Source organism: Eulemur rufifrons, chromosome 3 (assembly GCF_041146395.1).
Source record: "Eulemur rufifrons isolate Redbay chromosome 3, OSU_ERuf_1, whole genome shotgun sequence".
In the NCBI taxonomy this organism is placed as follows: domain Eukaryota; kingdom Metazoa; phylum Chordata; class Mammalia; order Primates; family Lemuridae; genus Eulemur; species Eulemur rufifrons.
The window spans coordinates 165,227-185,689 of record NC_090985.1 but is presented as its reverse complement, the minus strand read 5'-3'; the positions used below and the strand labels follow the sequence as shown (position 1 = coordinate 185,689).

Here is a 20,463-nt window from a genome sequence, read left to right as displayed (position 1 = left end):
GGCTAACTGGCTTTTTTTCATTTAGCATAATGTTTCAAGTGTGATCTGGACAGTGTATGTCAGTACATCATTCTCTTTATGGCTAAATATTATTCCATTGTAGGATATACAACATTTGACTTATCTATTGACTAATGAATAGATAGTGAGTGAGTGAACACAAACAACTGTGATGAACAACACTGCTATGAAAATTCATGTACAGGTTTTTTTGTGTGGATATGTTGTAATTTATCTTGGATATATACCTAGGAGTGGAATTGCTGGACCATATTGTAATGTTACGTTTAACATTTTGAGGAGCTGCTAGACTGCTTTCCAGAGTAGCTGTACAACTTTACATTTCTGTCAGCAGAGTAGGTAATATATGGCCTTTTGTAACTGTCTTCTTTCACTTAGTATGTTCAAGGTTTATCCATGTTGTATGTATCAGTACTTTCTTTTTATAGCTTTATAATAAACCTTGAATTCACATAGTATAAGGTTTCTAATGGTATTCTTTTTCAAAGTTATTTTCACTATTCTATTTTTTTTGCATTTCTATGTGATTTTAGAATCAACGTGTCAATTTCTACAAAAAAGTCTGCTGGGATTTTAACTAGAATTGCGCTGACTCTATTGCTTAAATTGGGGAGAATTGACATGTTAATACCATTGACTGCACTGATCTATGAACATAGTATCTCTATTTGTCTTTGCACATCATTTGCTAATTGATTAATAATTCATATTTTTCATATTATAAATGAACTTTTTTTTACAGTGTCAGTTTCTGATTGTTCTTTGAACAATTGTTTTATAGAAATAGAGTTCGTTTTTGAGTATTGATCATGTATCCTGCAATGTTCCTAAAATCACTTTAGTTCTGCTAACAGTAGTCTTTTGGTTTTCCCAATTTCATTATAAGATTTAGCATAGCCTCTGAGTTCCTTGTCAGCTTAGAGTTGAAGAATTGCATAAGCTTATGAATTGTGATATCAATACCTTGCAAGGAGTGATGTGCAGCATCCCCAATATTTGTCTTCATTTTTCTTTTAATGAAATATAATATTCCTCCTAATATGGAACCTTGACATTTCAAGCTACTATTATTTAAGTAGTTGAATTTATAGGCAATTTCAGCAAAGTATTTGATTCTGAGGGAGGAATTGCTGTTTGTTTTCATGGCTGGAATTCTAGCCATCTGTTCAAATTATGTATTTTGGAGGGTGAATCAATTGCCTTGCTGATGATTTTGGGGGACAAGGAGAGTATATAGTAAGGACTTTCATGGCTTGAGCATAACTGTGTGGATCATGGTATGATTTATTGAGATGAGGAAGAATGAGGAAGCAGTGGATTTAAGATTATCAGTTCAGCTTGGACAGGTTAGATTTTAGGCCTGTTTGCCTACTGTGTTAAATGCTTATAGGTTTATTTGGGTGCTTGTAAATGAAGAAATATATTTTAGGTTAAAAACAGGCCTGAGGTCCCATAGCTAGTCATTTACAGAATTAGAACTCAGGTCTTGGGTGCTCTGACTAAGCCCATGTTGTTATTCCCTTATGCTATATTATATCCTCAAGGCAGAAAAACATGCCTGGCTTTGGCAATAATAAAATGTTCCCTGGGAGCTACTAGAAATACGTAGCAGAGTGGAAGCTCAGCTGCCTGTGGAGTCCAGGCAGGTAACCATGAGCCAGGTTGCAACACGAAAGAGCGGCGTTGTCTTTGGAGAACTGCGAAGTCCATGCCCCACCTAGAGGGTTCACTGTTAATCAGCTCCAGCAGATTATTACCATGTGGGAATGTGGGTGCAGTATTGCCAGATTTTCTGATTTTTCAAGAGAGCTAGAAGTGTTGATTTTTCACGTGAAGTCTTCTGATTTATAAATGTAGGTAGCTGTCCTTTAACACACTGTGGAGACCAACCTTGCGTGGGTCCAACAAAAATATCTGTCTGCTGAATTCTGCTTACTGGCAATGTTTGGTAGGGTTGTACCGGTATACTGCGGAAGCAACCACAGATTTACATGATGGGAAAAGGGTGGTAACCGCATATAATAAGCTCATTACTAGTGTTGAAGTGTAGGTTGCTTAGTTTAAACATGGTGCTTAGTCTGATGTTTGAGTTCAGTTTTCATACGGATCAGTTAATTATAGATGGGGGGGGGAATTGCTCCCTGCAGCTTTTTGCCTTCTAATTGCATGCTTTCATTTGCAGATAGGGCCGGTTTGGAGTGTGTGGATTTTTGAGTGAAACCTCTTCCCCAGATGAGAAGAAACCTTCAAGGAAGAAGTACTGGCAGTGAGTCTGCAGAGTCATCTGGATGCATAATGTGGAATGTTCTAAGCCCAGATGTAGCTGAATGGGTGGCTCCACTGATGAGGAGTGGTAAGTCTGATTGTCCCCATTGATAATTAAATAACCTCAATCCTTTCCATAAAAATAGGACGACTTCTGCATTCTTAGCATTTACTGATGAACAGTAAGTTAATTTTTGTATCACTGGGAAAGACAACAGTGCAGTCTAAGAGAATTCTTTATCCCTAACAGTGTATTTAATGTATGATTTCAGAATTTGGCTTTCTTCTTCCAGTTAGGCACATCTCTTCCTTTGCTTCTGTATTTTTCTTTTTTATTTCTTCATTCCAAGGCCAGAAATATTCTTGAAATACTCAGCCAACACTGAAGTGATGGTCATGATGGTTACCGGTATCCATAGTAATCTTAGTTGTAGTGGATCTCATTCCCTCTGGAAGTGACTGTTCTAGTAATGGATATGAGAGACAGTTTTGGCTGATGGGAGATAAAAGAGAACTCTGCAAGAGGCTTCTGGGGAAGGTTTTCTTGCATTTGAGAAAAGGAAGAAAAAAGATGGTCCCTCTTCTGTCCAGGGCTGGTTTTAGCTGGATGTGACATCTGGGACTGCTGTAGCCATTTTTCTAGTAGCTCGAAGGCGATGCCTCCATGACGGAGGGCAGCACCAACAGGATTGCAGAAAAGTAGAACTGGAGCCCCGTTTACCGTGCCTACAGCCACCCTACCTGAATTGCTTTATTGTTTAAGTAGTTTTGCCTTGAGATTTTCTGTTATTTGCTATAGAAATCATCCACATTTGTTTGATTTCTTCCTTTTCTGATTACCCAAAGCCCTATCTTTTAGTGTCTCAGGCATTTCTACTTAATTATGTTTTATGCTGTTCAGGAATGTTTGAAGTCAAAGGCTATGTTTATATCCCTATCGTGTCTGACATTAGTGCGCTCTTCTTAGTGAATTCCTAAGTACATATTTGTTGAACTGAATTATTTGAATGGTGGAGTATTTGAAAAACCAGTCCACGGAATTGAATAGAGATTTTCTTCTAATTCACGTCCTTTTCTTTAACCACACTACTTCCCTCTAGGATTATTAGTGAAGTTTGACTTTTTATTTAAGATGACTAGTGTGTAATATATGTTCAGGTGGTTAGTTCTACTCTAAAACATATTGCTTGGATTTTGCCTTTTGTTTTTGTGCAACTTTACCATCAGAACCAGAATACTTGTACATGTTTGAGTATTGGCTTTTAGTCTAATAAATGCAATTTTGCTTTCTTCTCCATTATAAAATCTGAGAATAAACTTTGTGTTTTCTGTGCTAATTGTAAGAATGAGGGACGTGAACATTAGGAAACATGGTTCAGGAATGATTTGTATTTGGCTTTGGAGTGCACATTCACAGTAAGATTCCCTAAAGTGCGCATCCCCCACTGTGTTCCTAGGACCCGTGTTTTGGGCGGGGCAAGAGAAGAGGTGTGGTGGTGAGTATGGTAAGAGGGGTCTTGAGCCATAGGATGGATTATCTAGTTGCTTATATTTTAAGGCTGTATGAAGCAAACCACTTCTTTTTTTTCTTTCTTTCTTTCTTTTTTGCCAAAGTCAAGATATTCCTGTACTCTTCTATCTTTTAAGTTGTTATTATAATCTCAAAAAAGTATGGGGTAAGGACCTCTTTTTCTTCTTGAAAATCTATGATGTTGCTTTCAGTGATGTTAACAAGAACAATCATGAACTTGTGGTTTTGATTTTACCAGGTAATCTAGTAGTACATTTTGAATCCTTCAAAAAGTGATTTACATTAAGGGAAAATTTTAATTTTTTTTTCTTGATAGATTGTGATGAAAATCTGGGAGAGTAATTTTTAAGAAGATAGGGAAAGTTACATGATGTGCTTTACCCATCAGTTTAAATGCAGTAATATCATTGTTTAGTAATATAAGAAATTTAAATCACTAAGGTCAACTTTAATGTGCTTTGTTTCATATAAGTTTTGATGGATTTGTAGGAACGGATCATGTGTCTTACCTAAACCAATCATAGCAGGCATGTGACTTAAGCCTGATCAGTCAGAATGAATCTTAGGACATTTGCTAGGAATGCTGGGATGAAGGCACTTTTTTTCTGAATTTCAACCTGAAAACGTAGTCACTGAACTCCTGGCAGTTATCTTCTGACCATCAAAGGAAATCTAGTTGAATAAGAAGTCAACACTGAAGGAACAGAGTGGAGAAAAACCATGCCCTGGTCACCTCAGTTGAGCTGCTAGCTCAAGCCTTCCTTGAAGGTGCTATGCCTTTACACTTTCAGTTATATGAGTCAGTAACACCTTGTTTCATCCAATTTGCTTTGGATTTTCTCTTACATGTATGTGAAAATGTCCTGATACATCCTTCTCATCACTCATTAAATACCTTTATAGTAAGAGCTCAAGTAACTCACTAAATCTTTTTGTTTTTGTTTTTTTTTTTTTTTTTTTTTTTTGAGACAGAGTCTCACTTTGTTGCCCGGGCTAGAGTGAGTGCCGTGGCATCAGCCCAGCTCACAGCAACCTCAAACTCCTGGGCTTAAGCAATCCTCCTGCCTCAGCCTCCCTAGTAGCTGGGACTACAGGCATGTGCCACCATGCCCGGCTAATTTTTTCTATATATATTTTTAGTTGGCCAGATAATTTCTTTCTATTTTTAGTAGAGATGGGGTCTCGCTCTTGCTCAGGCTGGTCTCAAACTCCTGACCTTCAGCGATTCACCCACCTCGGCCTCCCAGAGTGCTGGGATTACAGGCATGAGCCACCATGCCCAGCCAACTCACTAAATCTTGAATTGTGAATTAGGCAAGTAAGCCTCTAATACAGTTATGCCGGGTAGCAGATAATGCAATCTACTCACTGATTTTTTTTTTCAGTTCCAAATACAAGGACTAAGGTGGTAAACAAATATGTAGTCCACGCCATTGGAAATGGAGTTTGTTGTTAACTCGACGAGAGTGAGGTTATGTGAACAGTCTTACTGTGAATGTATTCTTATTAATGGAAGTTAGGGTTCTAGAAAAAAGGAGTGTGTGTTCATCTACAGTGATTGGCCCTTTGGCAGGGACTCCTGCTGAACCCTTGGCACCTCTAGAACCATAAAATAAACAATTATGGGCAACTTGGAATCTGGCTGACTTAAAAAAATAAATACAATAAGTCAGTATTAATTATTTTTTCATAAGGAGAGTTTATAAAGGTGCAGGACCACAATCACCTATTCAAAATCTTGGGGCCCACATGTGTTTTTAAATTGCAGAACTTTTTATATTTTAGAAAGTTTAATTTGGTAGACATCCCTCATTATCTGTGAGAAATTGGTTCCAGGACCACAGGTGCTCAAGTTCCTTATATAAAATAGCATTGTAATTACATATAACTTATACACATCCTCCCATATACTTTAAATCATTACTTCTGATACCCATTATGATGCCTGTATATCACTTTATTCATGTGACAAATTCAAGGTTTCCTTTTTGGAACTTTGTGGAATTTTTTCCCCCTGAGATGTTTTCTATCCATGCTTGGTTGAATCCCTGGATGCAGAACCCCTGAATCCTGAGGGTGGACTGTACATACTGTGTATTTAATGTGACTTCTCTGCTGTGGTTTGGATGTGATTTGTCCCTGCCAAAAAAGTTAGTGAGGCAGTGTTGGGAGGTGGGGCCTGGTGGCAGGTGTTTGGTCAGGGAGGTGGATCCCTCCTGAGGAGACTAATGCCCTCCCCAGGGAACATGTTCTCTCCCTTGTGGGAAGGAATGGATCAGTTCCCCGAGAGTGGGTGCTGTAAAGTGAGGGTCCTCTCCTGTGTGGTCCCCCTTCACACCTGCCTGCTTGCCTTTCCGTTTCTCCACGTGCTAGTGCAGCTGAGGCCTTTACCGGCAGCCGAGCTGGTGCTGGTGCCATGCTTTTGGTCTTTATAGCCACCAGAATTGTGGGCCAAATAAACTTCCTTGATTTATAAATTCCCCAGCCTCAAGTATTCTGTTATAACAACACGAACAGGTAAGACAATCTTTTTTTTAAGGAATGGACAGGTGGCTTTTTTTTTTCTTTCCTAATAATACAGATAATAATATCTTAACATTAGTTGAACTACTAAATAAATGCCAGGCTCTGTGTAAAGTACTTTTCTGTATTATCTTAACTTACCTGTTTAATAAACTGTATTCATTTATATACTTGAGAAAATTTAGAGAGGTTAAGTGACTTTATCAAGGTTCATTCAGCTAGGAGATAGGAGAATTGAGGTTGTAACCTAGAGCGTTTGGCTCTGAGGTCTGTGCCCTTAACCGCTGTTGAGACTGTGGATTGTGCTGTGCTGCTCAGGGCCAGTGCGGAAGGCGTCATGTCTTGCCCACGGGGTTACTGTTCTTTTCAGCAGGGACTTTCTTGAGGACATGGTGAGAGAGGAAGGGAAGGGGGAAGAAGGGACTGTCTTGAAATCTTATTGTACGGGGAAAAAGAAAGAAAAATTTTAAAATGCACTTTTAACCCATCACATATGACAGCTACATGATGGGCTAAAAAAATTGAAACAAATCTCTGATGCCACACATTTTCTAAAATAAAATTCTATCAATGTTGTCTGTCAGAAACATGGGAAGGGTAATTGCAGCCCAGTGTCCACTCCCAGGTTCAGTGTGGGCACATCCATGAGTATTTTCTGAAACTTGATTCCTGGGATTGGGATTCTAGGGGTAAGGATGATGGCACGTTAGTCTTTTAAACTTTAATTATGAAGTTCTGCTCTGTAATCTTAGGACTATTCACTGAATTCATGAAATCTTTAGAATTATAATATTTTTTAAGTCTGCCCATTTGAGCAGGAAATATTTGTTATTTTCTTCATTTTTATTTCTTTAATTGGTATTGAGATTTAACATTTTTGATGTATTTTTTTTTTTTTACCTGTTTTCATTTTTCCTTCAGGATTTTAAAAGATTTTAAGTGGTCTTCACAAATCTATTATTCTTTTGAAAGAGAGATGTAGAAAATTAAAAGGAATGGACTCTGGAGCCAGATTGTTTATTGCATTGGCTAGAACTTCTAGAACATTGTGATTATAAGGAGCATCTTGTCTTGTTCAATAATTAATGCTTCTGATGTTAGATTAAATGCTTACATTTTTGGAATGTTTATAATATTTTGACACAGAGCATTTTTTTCTTTTTTAAGATGCACCTATGTCCTAGAAACGATTAAGCATTATGTCTGCCTTTGAGTGTGCTTTATAAATGTGAAAGAGATCGGTTTGCTGGTTAAGACTTTTTAAAATCAGAAGTATATGTTGAATATTGTCAATTCAATTTTGACATCTGTATAGGCCAGATTTTAAAGTGTGTATAAAATGATCTTAAAAAGTGTTTAATTGTCACTGTGTTGCAGTTGCTACAAACTAAAAATAAAGTTACTTTTGTTAAACTGCACTGTAGTTAATCTCTGGTCATCTACAAATATTTTGCTTCTATGGTAGTTTCAAGAATATAGTGCTTATTTTATTTTTGTGCTTTTAAAAATATAGTTTTATAATATGTTACCTTATATTTAATTTATGTATGTTTTATTAAAATATCTATGTGGTCCTAATATGTAGGAGCTCAGTGAATATATGTTGAATAAGTTAATTTTTGTAATTATCTGATTAGTGAGTTATCTTGATAGCTTATTTTTTCACTGGTGATAGGAAAAGAATATAGCAATTTTAGAGATGGAAAAAACTCAGAAAATATTTATGCAGTATTAACAGTTTTAGTTTCTTGGTTTCGTGGTCATATGGCTGACTTCTGATCCTGATTTCCCCTTCTGACTTCATAGCGTCTTGCTATGCGTACCAGTCTACTAGAAGCAATCTGTTGGATTTAGGTATTGAGCCCCCCATCCCCCACAGAGACAAAAGGAATAATCTGTTCACCAAATGTGAGAGAATGTACACATTGTAGAAATTGAAATTTTTTGAAACCCAGAAATAAAATGGGATATTTTTTCACACATCAGCCTTAATGGCTCTGAGTTTCTCCCTTTCTAAATGTTAATATCTATAAAGAAGGAGTTTGGGAAACTTTCAGGGAATAGAATAATTGGTATTAGCTCTTCAGTTTTGGGAATTTGATCCAATGTGAAAATCTTCATCTATAGCTAGAAAAAAATGTATATAAATATATATATTTTTAAGAGACAAGGTCTTGCTCTGTCATCCAGGCTGGAGTATAGTGGTACAATCATAACGCACTGTAACTTTGAACTCCTGGGTTCAAGCGATCCTCCAACCTCAGCCTTCCAAGTAGCTAGGACTACAGGCATGCACCACCATTCCCAACTAATTTTTAAATTTTTTGTGGACATGAGGTCTCACTATTTAGCCCAGGCTGGTCTCAAAGCAGTCTTCCTGTCTTGGCTTCCCAAAGTGCTGGGATTATAGGCATGAGCCACTATGTCTGGCCTATAGATAGAAAATATTTTAAAGTCTGATACTAGTTTAGGGAATGGAAACTGATACTAAATTTCCAGTTTTTTAGTTGATGGTCCAGTTTAGAGGTAGCTGGAAATAATTGCCATCTAAGGGGATATGCTTATGTAAATAGAGTTGGTGACCTTAATTAATTAGCTGGCCATTGTTAGGGTGAGTGCTTTTCGTACACTAAAGCTCTGCCTGTCACTTCTACAAGCCTTTTTGGGGCAACACATGGTAGCTCACACCTGTAATCTTAGCACTTTGGGAGGTGGAGGCGGGAAGATCGCTTGAGCCCAGGAGTTTAAGAACAGCCTGGACAACAGCAAGACCCTGTTTCTTTAAAAAAAAAAAAATTAGCTGGGATCATGGCGAATGCCTATAGTCCCAGCTGAGCTAAGAGGATTGCTTGAACCCAGGAGTTTGAGACTGCAGTGAGCTATGATTGTGCCACTGCAGTCCAGCCTGGGCAACAGAGCAAGACCCTGTCTCTTAAAAAAAGAAAAGCCTTTATTTTTTTTTCCTTGTGAGACAGAGTCTCACTCTGTTCCCGGGGCTAGAGTGCTGTGGCGTCAGCCTCGCTCACAGCAACCTCAGACTCCTGGGCTCAAGCCATCCTTCTGCCTCAGCAGGGGGTCTCAAAATGCATTTTGAGAAACAGCCCTGCGCGTCCAACTGCAGAACAGTGGTGATGCCTGACAAGGGGCGAGGGAAGCCACTGCACACAGTGCAGGCCACGTCTAGCAGTGGGCTGCAGCCTGACAGTGCTATGTATCAGTGCAAAGTTATCCTTGTTAGGGAGATCAGTAGTTCTTCCCAGTGGCAGAAACTGCACTCCAAACCACTTTCTATGGCCCTAGGGTAGAGGACAACTGCAGCTGAAGTAAGAGGTTCAGAATTCCATTCTATACAGGAACTTAAAACTCAGTGATTTATTATAGGTTTAAGAGAACCAGAAGGACATGAGTCCCTGGGTGTGGGGAGGAAAAATTAACACTGTGACTTGAAAAGATCATTCTCCCACCTTCCACTCCTAATTCGCTTAAAAAAAATCAGCATTTCAGGTAAATATACTAAGTTGCATAAAATTAAAACCTATGTGACTAAGTAAGTCCCAGCTGAAAGGAATGGGCTCAGAAAGGCTTTTCTAGGCCGGGCGCTGTGGCTCACAGCTATAATCCTAGCACTCTGGGAGGCCAAGGCAGGTGGATCACTCGAGGTCGGCGTTCGAGACCAGCCTGAGCAAGAGCGAGACCCCCGTCTCTATTAAAAATAGAGAGAAATTATCTGGCCAACTAAAAATATATAGAAAAAAATTAGCCGGGCATGTTGGTGCATGCCTGTAGTCCCAGCAACTCAGGAGGCTGAGGCAGAAGGATTGCTTGAGCCCAGGAGTCTGAGGTTGCTGCAAGCGAGGCTGACATCACGGCACTCTAGCCCGGTTCATACTCATCTGATGTATCCTTTCTTAAATATGTCTCTTGTAGGGACTATATTGCTTTATGATTTTTTAACCCACCATAAAATCTTTGGCCTAATTTATTTTTAAATTGGCAAGTTCAACTTGTTTACATTATTTTAATTCTTTTTTTTTTTTTTTTTTTTGAGACAGGGTCCTGCTCTGTCTCCCAGGCTAGAGTGCCGTGGCATCATCATAGCCCACAGCAACCTCCAACTCCTGGGCTCAAGTGGTCCTCTTGCCACAGGCTCTGGAGTAGCTGGCACTATGGATTCCTGCCACCTTGCCCAGCTAATTTTTCTATTTTTTGTAGAGATGGGGTCTCGTTCTAGCTCAAGCTGGTCGTGAACTCCTGGCCTGAAATGATCCTCCTGCCTCGGCCCCTGTTGTAATTACTCTAATTGGGCTTACTTTTGGTCCTTTCCCCCTTTCCTCCTTTCATTGCATAGGTTGAGTATTTTTTCTATTATTGTTCTTATGCTGGTTGTCCTTTAGACCCATTCCTGTTTATTTCTGCATATTGGTTACACTTAAAGTAGCTTTTTCTTCCCCCACATATGACAGATACTCTAGCGCACTCTTATGTTCTCTGGGTGTGTGTCCTGACTCCCCGTCCCCAGTGACTGTATTGCTAGTATTTTAGGTCAGAGTTTTGTTCGATATCAAGGCATTTGACTACTTTTACTTTGTCTCTCCCTTTTTCTTTTTCTTTTCAATATTCCTCCAAGATTGTGCTTAGTGGGCTTTATATGACATTCTGAGGCTTTGTGTTTTTTTTTTTGTTTGTTTTTTTTGACAGAGTCTCACTCTGTTGCCCAGGCTAGAGTGAGTGCCGTGGCGTCAGCCTAGCTCACAGCAACCTCAAACTCCTGGGCTCAAGTGATCCTCCTGTCTCAGCCTCCCGAGTAGCTGGGACTATAGGCATGCACCACTATGCCCGGCTAATTTTTTTTTTTCTATATATATTTTTAGCTGTCCATATAATTTCCTTCTATTTTTAGTAGAGATGGGGTCTCGCTCTTGCTCAGGCTGGTCTCGAACTCCTGAGCTCAAATGATCCGCCCACCTCGGCCTCCCAGAGTGCTAGGATTACAGGCATGAGCCACCGCGCCCGGCCTAGGCTTTGTGTTCTTGAGAATATTTTTGCCTAACATATTGGAATGATATTTTGTCTGGATGGAAAATTCTAAATGTAAAGTTCTTTTAATTCAAGACTTTTAAAATAGAGGTAACAATCCTTTACCTGGAATTCCAAAATCAAAAAAAGATCTGAAAACCAAAGGACTTCTTGTAACTCATTTGGCAACAAAACCCAACAAGCTGACATGAGGCTATTTATGGCTCATTTGGCAGAAGAACCCAACCTGAACTGACATGAGGGTATTTATGGCTTTTATTCAGCTCATTTAGTGTGAGTATTTACAGATTTTGCTTCAAAATATTAATGAGTTCAATTATGGGTTAGTGCCTTAGACACTGCTCTGGATGCTACATAATATATGATATATACCATATTACTTTTGTAAAATCTGAAAAGTTCTTGTCTTAGTCTGTTTTGTCTGTCTGTAACAGAATACCACAGACTGGGTAGTTTATAATGAATCAGAAGTTTATTGGCTCACAGTTCTGGAGGATAGGAAGTCCAAGAGCGAGAGGCTGGTATCTCACTGGGGCAGCAGGGAGAGAGAAAGGGCTGCAGTCGGGGAACTCACCCCTTTGCAATGGACCCTTCCTGATGGACGCACTCTCAGTGCAGGGCCAGCATGAATCCGTCCGTGAGGGCTGATCCTTAGTCCCAATACTGTTGCATTGGATATTGAGTTTCCAACACATGCTTTTTGGAGGATACATTCAAGCTATAGCAATTTTAAATTCTGAAAAAACCCTTGCCTCAAGAAGTATGGATTGTGAATTTGGGTTACTCCATCTTGTATCCAGTGTTACCTACTGCGATATATATTAATCTTATTCTTTTGCTTTGGCATTGGTCTATTCTTTTCTTTCAGTGTTTTCGAATTTTTTCTTTGGTGAACTTAAATTTTCTAGGAATAGTTTCCTCTGTTATTTGGCTCTTTAAGCCCTTATAATATTGACTTCTTTTATCTTTAATTCTGGGAAAGTTACCCTCATTATTTCTTGAAATGTTTTATTTCTTCCCTCCTTCTGAAACTCCGATTATCTGGATATTGTCTTTTTCATGCTCAATATTTCTACTTGATTCTTTTTCGTTGTTTCTTGTTTTGGTTTCATAGTGCTTACATCTCTCATTGACTTCTTAGGGGTGTATTCTTAGATCCTCCATTCCAATAATTCTACTTCAGATGGCATAAATTGTTTAGTGTGTTGTCTTTCTTTTACAGTAGTTTTATGCTCCAGATGTATCTGTTTGTCTATGTCCTTGGGGGGGGGTATTAGTTACTTACTCTAATGTCTATTGGAATTTGTGTCAGTCCAGGTGAGTTTAAGGAGAGGAAGGGCCTGAGTCTAGGTCAGCCAGCCGCCTGGCACCGCTGAAGCTGTTGAGTCTCCTCTTGGCTGATGCTGCATCAGGCAACTTCTGATGAGGGTTTGCTTCTTGCACTCTCAGAATGAGCAATATCGGGAAGAGGCAGTGTCCTTAGATCATAACTCCCTCTCGGCTCCGCACCCCTGGCCCTTGCTGTGGGAGCCCGAGTGGGGGCAGGAAGGGTGAGCGCCGAGCGGCACTGTACCTGTTTCCACAGCTTTCCCCCACAGGGCTTCTGTGTTGTCTGCATTTTATCTTGCTGCCTAAGACATCTAGGCTGTTGCTGCTAATGTCTGTGGTGAAGGGACAATCAAGGAGGGGCAAGGGCAGAATTCAAAAAAGCTTTTAGCTAATCTGTCTTTTAACTCCTACCTCTGCTGCCCTTTGCTTCTGGTCACCAGTTTCCTCTCAGATAAGTTCAGTACAGCTTCTGGTATCTCCAGCAGTTTCTGTTTGTTTTTGTTGCTGCTGCTGTTACTGTTCCTGGAATCTGGATTTACTTCTATGTTTTTTCCTTCCCAGGGTTGATTCTGTTGGGACCACAAGCCTGTGACAGTTTGCAATCTTGGTAGGAATTGGATGACCTCATTTGGGCCAATAAGGTTAGTTACACAAAGATTTCCTCAAAAACATGAAAATCTTTAGTTAAAAGTGTATACAAACTAAATGAAAATAATCATGTACGGGTTCCTGTTATCTATTGCCATGTAACAAACTATCTTAGAACTTAGTGGTTTTAACGAGCAATTCTTTTATTAATAATTTACCTCTCATTTTTGAAGGTCAGGAATTTGAGCAGGTATTGGTACTTCTTCTTTTTATTTATTTATTTATTTTTGAGACAGAGTCTCACTCTGTTGCCCGGGCTAGAGTGCTGTGGCATCAACCTAGCTCACAGCAACCTCAGACTCCTGGGCTCAAGCAATCCTCCTGCCTCACCTCCTGAGTATACGAGACTGCAGGCATGCACCACCATGCCCGGCTAATTTTTCTATTTTTTTCTAGAGACAGGGTTCCACTCATGCTCAGGCTGGTCTTGAACTTCTGACCGCAAGCAATCCTCTTGCCTTAGCCTTCCAAAGTGCTAGGTTTATAGGCATGAGCCACAGCGCCCAGTCTCATATTCTTTTAGTAAAGTTGTAAAATTTTATTATGTAAGTTTGCATATTTCTTGTTAGATTTGTTCTAGGTATTTTATGGATTTTTTTTCTATTTGAAGTCCTATTGTTATATTTTCCTAACTGATTAATATATAGGAACCTAATAATTTTTATATGCTATTTTTTTTTTTTTTTTTTTTTTTTTTGAGACAGAGTCTCACTCTGTTGCCCAGGCTAGAGTGAGTGCCGTGGCGTCAGCCTAGCTCACAGCAACCTCAAACTCCTGGGCTCAAGTGATCCTCCTGTCTCAGCCTCCAGAGTAGCTGGGACTACAGGCATGCACCACCATGCCTGGCTAATTTTTTCTATATATATATTTTAGCTGTCCATATAATTTCTTTTATATTTTTTAGTAGAGATGGGGTCTCGCTCTTGCTCAGGCTGGTCTCGAACTCCTGAGCTCAAACGATCCGCCCACCTCGGCCTCCCAGAGTGCTAGGATTACAGGCGTGAGCCACCGCACCCGGCCTATATGCTAATTTTTAATCCAAACACCATACTGAACACTTGAATCAGTTTTTAAAATTTTATTTTTGTTATTATCATTTTCTTTTTTGTGATGGGATTTTGCTATGTTGCCCAGGCTGGTCTTCAAACACCTGGATGCAGGTGATCCTCCGTCCTCAGCCTCCCTAGTAGCTGGGACTACAGGCATGCACTGCCAGGCCTGGTTTTCAGTTAGTTTGATAGTTGAAATGCTTATTGTCTTCCAAATATCTCCACATAGTGGCATTTTTTAGTTGTTTTCGGATATTTAAACTGTTTATCCTTTTGGAATCTTAACTGAATTAACTAAGACCTCTAGTATAATGTTGAATACTGCTAGTGTTGGCTGAATATTCCTGCTTATCCTGACTTTTTATAATCGACCATGTTATCAAAGATTACATTTTCAACAGCGTTTTAAAAGATTGTGGAACACTTGAGTCCTATTGCCATATTAAGTATGCCTTGTAATTTTTTGTTGAACATGATGATATACTGGGTAAAATGAGCCATGGTAAATAGGCATTTACTGTGAGGTTTTATGTTTATCTGGTTGGGTTTAGGCCGTTTTACTATTTACTTTTACTATTTACTAGCTTTAGGTGTTGGAGGATAAAGTTTCCTCTTGTGCCCTTATGCTTGTCCTCTCTTGTCTTTGAGTTTGAGACTAATAAGGCGCTTGTTTCTTTTGTCATCCTGTTATGTGGGAGCCCTGTAGGTGTGTGACAAGGTGTGGGGGGAGGGGAGACATTAGATAGTGCCATGGTTAGTTCTCAGGTTTTCAGTGAGTCTGTGCCCCTGGCTGTGACCTACACAAAAGTGCTTCTCAGTTTTGTTTTGTTTCTACCCCCAAGTGAGACAAAAAGGCTGGAGCAGACTGGAGTGGGATATTTATTTCCCCTCCTCCAACTTGATTAGTTTTTGGTGAAACCCGGTTGGTTAGGCTCCGGTGAAGTTTCTCTCCAGGGCCAGCCTTACTAGGAGAACAGAATGCTCTGTGTGTTGCACCATGGCTGCCTTCCCCTCCCTTTGCTGAGGCACAGGAGACTTTCTCTGACCTTCACTGTGGGAACCTGGTAGGACGGTTCCTGGAGGTGAAACCCACAGACGTGTGGGGGCCTGCCTAAGACCAGGCACCCCTGGCATCCTTAACTCTTAAACTTGTCTACGCTGAGCCTCCAGCTAGTCGTAAATTACAGTTTAGATTTTCCTGCCCTGGTACTGGGTTCTGCAGAGTTTCTGCTTGTGGGTTTGTGTTCTGGCTGAGTTGTGGTTCTCTGCTTGCCTGCCTGTCTCTCTCATTTGGGGAGCAGCAGTTTTCTGTGTACCCTCATTTCTCCAGTGGATCTGAGATGTTGGGTTTTCCATTTGTTCAGCCTTTTTCTTGTTCTGTGGATGGGAATGATGACTTCTAAGCTCCTTACAGATCACAAACCAGAAGTCAGATTCCATATTTTTTCAAGATTGATTGATTGCTTGCCAGTATTCACATTATAATAAAGTGACTTCTATTCAGGCATGTTATTAAATGTATACTTATCAATAGCTAAAGTAGAAAGGCACAGATTAGAAATTTAAGTAACAGGAACATGAAGCCTTAGAGTTGCAAGAATGAAACATCAGAAATACATTTTCTGGCCGGGCGCGGTGGCTCACGCCTGTAATCCTAGCACTCTGGGAGGCCGAGGTGGGCAGATCGTTTGAGCTCAGGAGTTCGAGACCAGCCTGAGCAAGAGCGAGACCCCATCTCTACTAAAAATAGAAAGAAATTATATGGACAGCTAAAAATATATATAAAAAAAATTAGCCGGGCATGGTGGTGCATGCCTGTAGTCCCAGCTACTCGGGAGGCTGAGACAGGAGGATCGCTTGAGCTCAGGAGTTTGAGGTTGCTGTGAGCTAGGCTGATGCCACGGCACTCACTCTAGCCTGGGCAACAGAGTGAGACTCTGTCTCAAAAAAAAAAAAAAAAAAAAAAAAAAAACAGAAATACATTTTCTGTTGAGGATTTGCAACTTGGTTTTTTTTTTTGCATACAATATTTAACATGTCAGCATTGTGTTGTTTAATAAATACATGTTTATGTGAAATATTCCACAGAAACTCCATGGTCATCTGATTTCTTAACCTTTTGGCCTGCAGGGCCTGTGATCATCATAGTGGAATAATAGCTTGCTTGTTGGCATCAGGAAACAGATTTAAAGAAAGCATTAATAATTTTATGCCTCTTTACATTCTGCAAAAATATCCTTAATGTTCTACTGGACTGTAGCAAGACTGCCTTATCTGAAAGCTGCTTGGTCATCTCTGAAATTATCTTTTCTAAAGTATTTACTGAAATAAAGTGCTGCGTGCCAGTTCTCCCACTTGTTCTTTTATCACCCCTGCTCTTGCACATTCCATGTGTGAAAAAGGAACAACCCGATATTGAGAAGAAAATAGAATGCATTTTTCTCAGTAGTAGCATAAGAATCATTTTTCTCTTCCTACTCCTTCATTTTAACACAGTACAATACAGAGTATAATAAGGTCCCAATGTTTTGAGCCATGGTAATCTGAAACTTTTTAACTGACTGTAAGTGCTGGAGTTGCTGTTGCCAGATACAGCAAAGGTTATGGATTTTAAATTGGGTGGTCGCTGCCTTGCAATTTAGTTTGAAACAAAAGAGAAAGATCTGTTAGCTGTTTACAGAACTGTAGTGGATTCTTTACCCACTTACTGTTGTGCATCACAGTGCTGGTGAACTTGTAAGGTGAGCTTAAAAGCAATGAACACTGATTTACAGGAGAAAAAATGCCACTTTTCTGTTTATATTATCTGCCTTCCCATCTAATGTTTCCCCACATGGCACTGATATTTTGTGACACTGTTTGTCTCTGAAATGTATCATTTTAGACACATATGCAGTTATCATACATTTGTACAATTAGTAACACTCTGGTATTTCTATAATGAGCCAGGTATTGATGAAATAATAATAAAACAGACATCATTTCTCCCCTCGTGGCGCTCACTCTAGTGGAGAAGATGTTTACTGTACAAATGTGTATGTGATATCAGGGGATGATAACTGCTCTGTGGGAAAAGAAGATAGAGAATGACAAAAGCATCCATGTAACCAAAACGTCTGTACCCCTGTAGTATTCTTAAATGAAATAAAAACAAGGAAGATAGAGAATGTGTGAGAAATGATGATGTTAATTTAAATAGGGTGTTCAGGGAAGGCATCAGTGAGGTGAAACACAGGCAAGGGTTTAAGGGCGTCAGCCACAAAGCTCCGGAGGGCGGAGCATTTTCATCAGGGATTAGGAAGTGCCAAGCTGTGTGTGCGAGAGGAACACTGAAGAAGGCAGAGTGGCTGCGAGCCACGGGGCCAGGGGTGGGAGTGAGGCCAGAGAGGTGACCAAAGGCAGTTCATGTTTGGCCTTCCAGGTCATGGAACGTCTTTGGTTTTTATTCTTTTTATCATTGAATGGTTTTGACTAAAAATGAAGAGGAAGGACATGCACTTTTTCTAGTGGTTGGCTCACCATGCATCCGACTGAGAACCAGTACTGACTGGCCACGCTGTCCCCTCTGGCCACGCGAGCCACCTTGCTCCTTCCGCACACTCCCCCCGGGACCCCTCAGCTGTCTGCAATGGAGTGTAGAGCACGTTCTGCAATAAGGTTGTTTATTCTTGGTGGCGGCTTTTCTTTCTGCCATTTATTGTTCTGCTGTACAGTTTTAACCTATAACAACGGGGTGTGCAAATGTGCGCTGGTGCCGGTGGAGGACCTGCCCTGGTGAAGCAAAGGAAGAGCACTGTGCTCACTGTGTGGACAGCTCGAGTTTTCTTCAGGGGAAGCGACTGAGGAAACGGAGGGGGACAGAACAGTAGAGAGCTGGGGTTGCTGTAAGACCATTAGACATTCTGGAAACATCAGAGCCATTCGTGCAGCCCGAGGGGATTAACCAACAATTCTATGACAGGTGGCCAGAGACACTCTAACTGGGGCGTTCCCTGATTTCAGGGATTTGCGTAAAGCAGAGGAGCGGCTGGTCAGTGCGCTGTGTCTCCGTAGCGCTGTGCTGAAGGCGCCCCGGACGGCGCAGGCTCGCTCAGCACCTCCACTTTTGGGAACCACGTTCCACACCCTAAGTGAGGCGTGAGTGTAATAGAAATGTCTTTTTTTCTTTTTCTGAAAACACAAATGTGCATGTTCTTGATTTGTTTAATTTCACACAAAACCACATTCTATAACCGGTCATCTCAAAAAAATAAATGAGTTCACTTAATAAAGATAGAAAATTATCAGTTGAGAAATGAAAAAGAACCATACTTTCTAGAAAGACATCTTAGAGGACCGACTGAAATGTTTTACCTGTACTGTTAAACCTAGAAGTTCCAAAGGCCATTTAATATACTGGAACTGTCTCTGCTGCCTTAGGAGTGGCCACCGTGTTTTGTTGCAGACAGTCCCTTTGGGGTGTAGCAGATGGTATTCCTTGTGGATTACACCTCTGCAGCTCCTTTAATATAACTGTGAAGAAAGTTCAAATTTGGCCATATGTACTTGAAAACAAACTAGAAAGTCTCTTGGCAAAGCAGTGGAGCAGGCAGGTTTTGGTGTGCCCACCCTGTTGTTTGTGTCCTTAACCAGCTCGGAGCTGTCCGTTGGTGATCTAATGTCCACAGCCTTCAGTGTGAGTTCAATATGGGGAAGGGGGTAAGAAGTTAGTAGAAAGTCTTTTATTTTTTGAAATCATAATGTCTTTGTAGGTTTGTAAGTGTCAGGGGAAATTTTGCTTTAATGCTTTTCTTAAATTGATCTTTATTCAGTTCAGATTGGAGTTTTTAAACTACATACCTCAAAATGAAGCAAGTCTTTTTTTGGTTTGTTTTGTTTTGAGACAACCTCACTCTGCTGCCTGGGCTAGAGTGCCGTGGTGTCAGCCTAGCTCACAGCAACCTCCAACTCCTGGACTCATGGGATCCTCCTGCCTCAGTCTCTCAGGTAGCTGGGACTACAGACATGTGCCACCATGCCCGGCTAATTTTTTCTATTTTTAGTTGTTTGGCTAATTTCTTTCTATTTTTAGTAGAGATGGGGTCTCGCTCTTGCTCAGACTGGTCTCGAATTCCTGAGCTCAAGCAGTCCTCCCGCCTCGGCCTCCCAGAGTGCTAGGATTACAGGAGTGAGCCACTGCACCCAGCCAAAGCGAGTCATTTCTTAGCAAACATGAGGTTGTTGCAATTTTTAGTTACTTAAAATGTGACATCAGATAAAGTAATCAATAATATTTAAAAGAAAAGATTTAATTCCTTTTGAAACTTTTATACAAAAAAAATAAAACTTATGTAATGATGCACACCAATAAACAGGTATAAGCCACCACCCAACACAGATGTCCTAGTGGCGGACAGTTGAGTAGTTTCTAGTTTTTAGTTTTTTCTGTTACAAACTATGCTGTAAATTCTTGTACCTATATCTTAGTACCCCCCTGACTTTTAGTATCCTTGTTTCTCTAACATATATCTAGAAGTAGAATTCTCAGTTGTGAGGTGTGGGCATGACCAATTGTACAAGATAGTGCCACATGATTTTCCAAAGTGATAATTGCTCCCATGTCACTGTGTGTAAGTTCCACTTTCACATCTTCATCAATGCTTGATTTTTTCCGACATTTAAATTTTTGCTAATCTGATGGGTAAAATGGGATTTCATGGACTTGTTCTTTTCTGATTGCTAAGAGGTTAGGCATTTCTTTATGTGCTTAATTGCTTGGTATGGTTTCTTCTGTGAAAGACATGCTTGTTCATGTCTTTTGCACATTTTTCTGTTTTTTCTTAAGCCTCCCTTTATGTTCTGAAAACAAATTCTTTGTTGGTTATATGTGTTAAAACATACTTAACTAACATCTTCTTGGCGTATGTTTTTGTGTTTAAGAATGTTTTCTTACACTTGGTAATAAAGATTTCATCCAGATTTACTTGTAAAAGTTGAAAAATCTTGCCTTTTACACAGAAGCCTGGAATTGATTTTTGAAGAAGGGATTTAATTGCATTTATTTTCTATATGGAGAACCCT

General features: G+C 40.0%; 1 pseudogene; it reads left to right on the top strand.

The window, feature by feature from the left end:
- Positions 1-20,463, top strand: part of LOC138381412 (RNA-binding protein 44-like) — a 172,765-nt pseudogene that overhangs the window by 136,556 nt on the left and 15,746 nt on the right.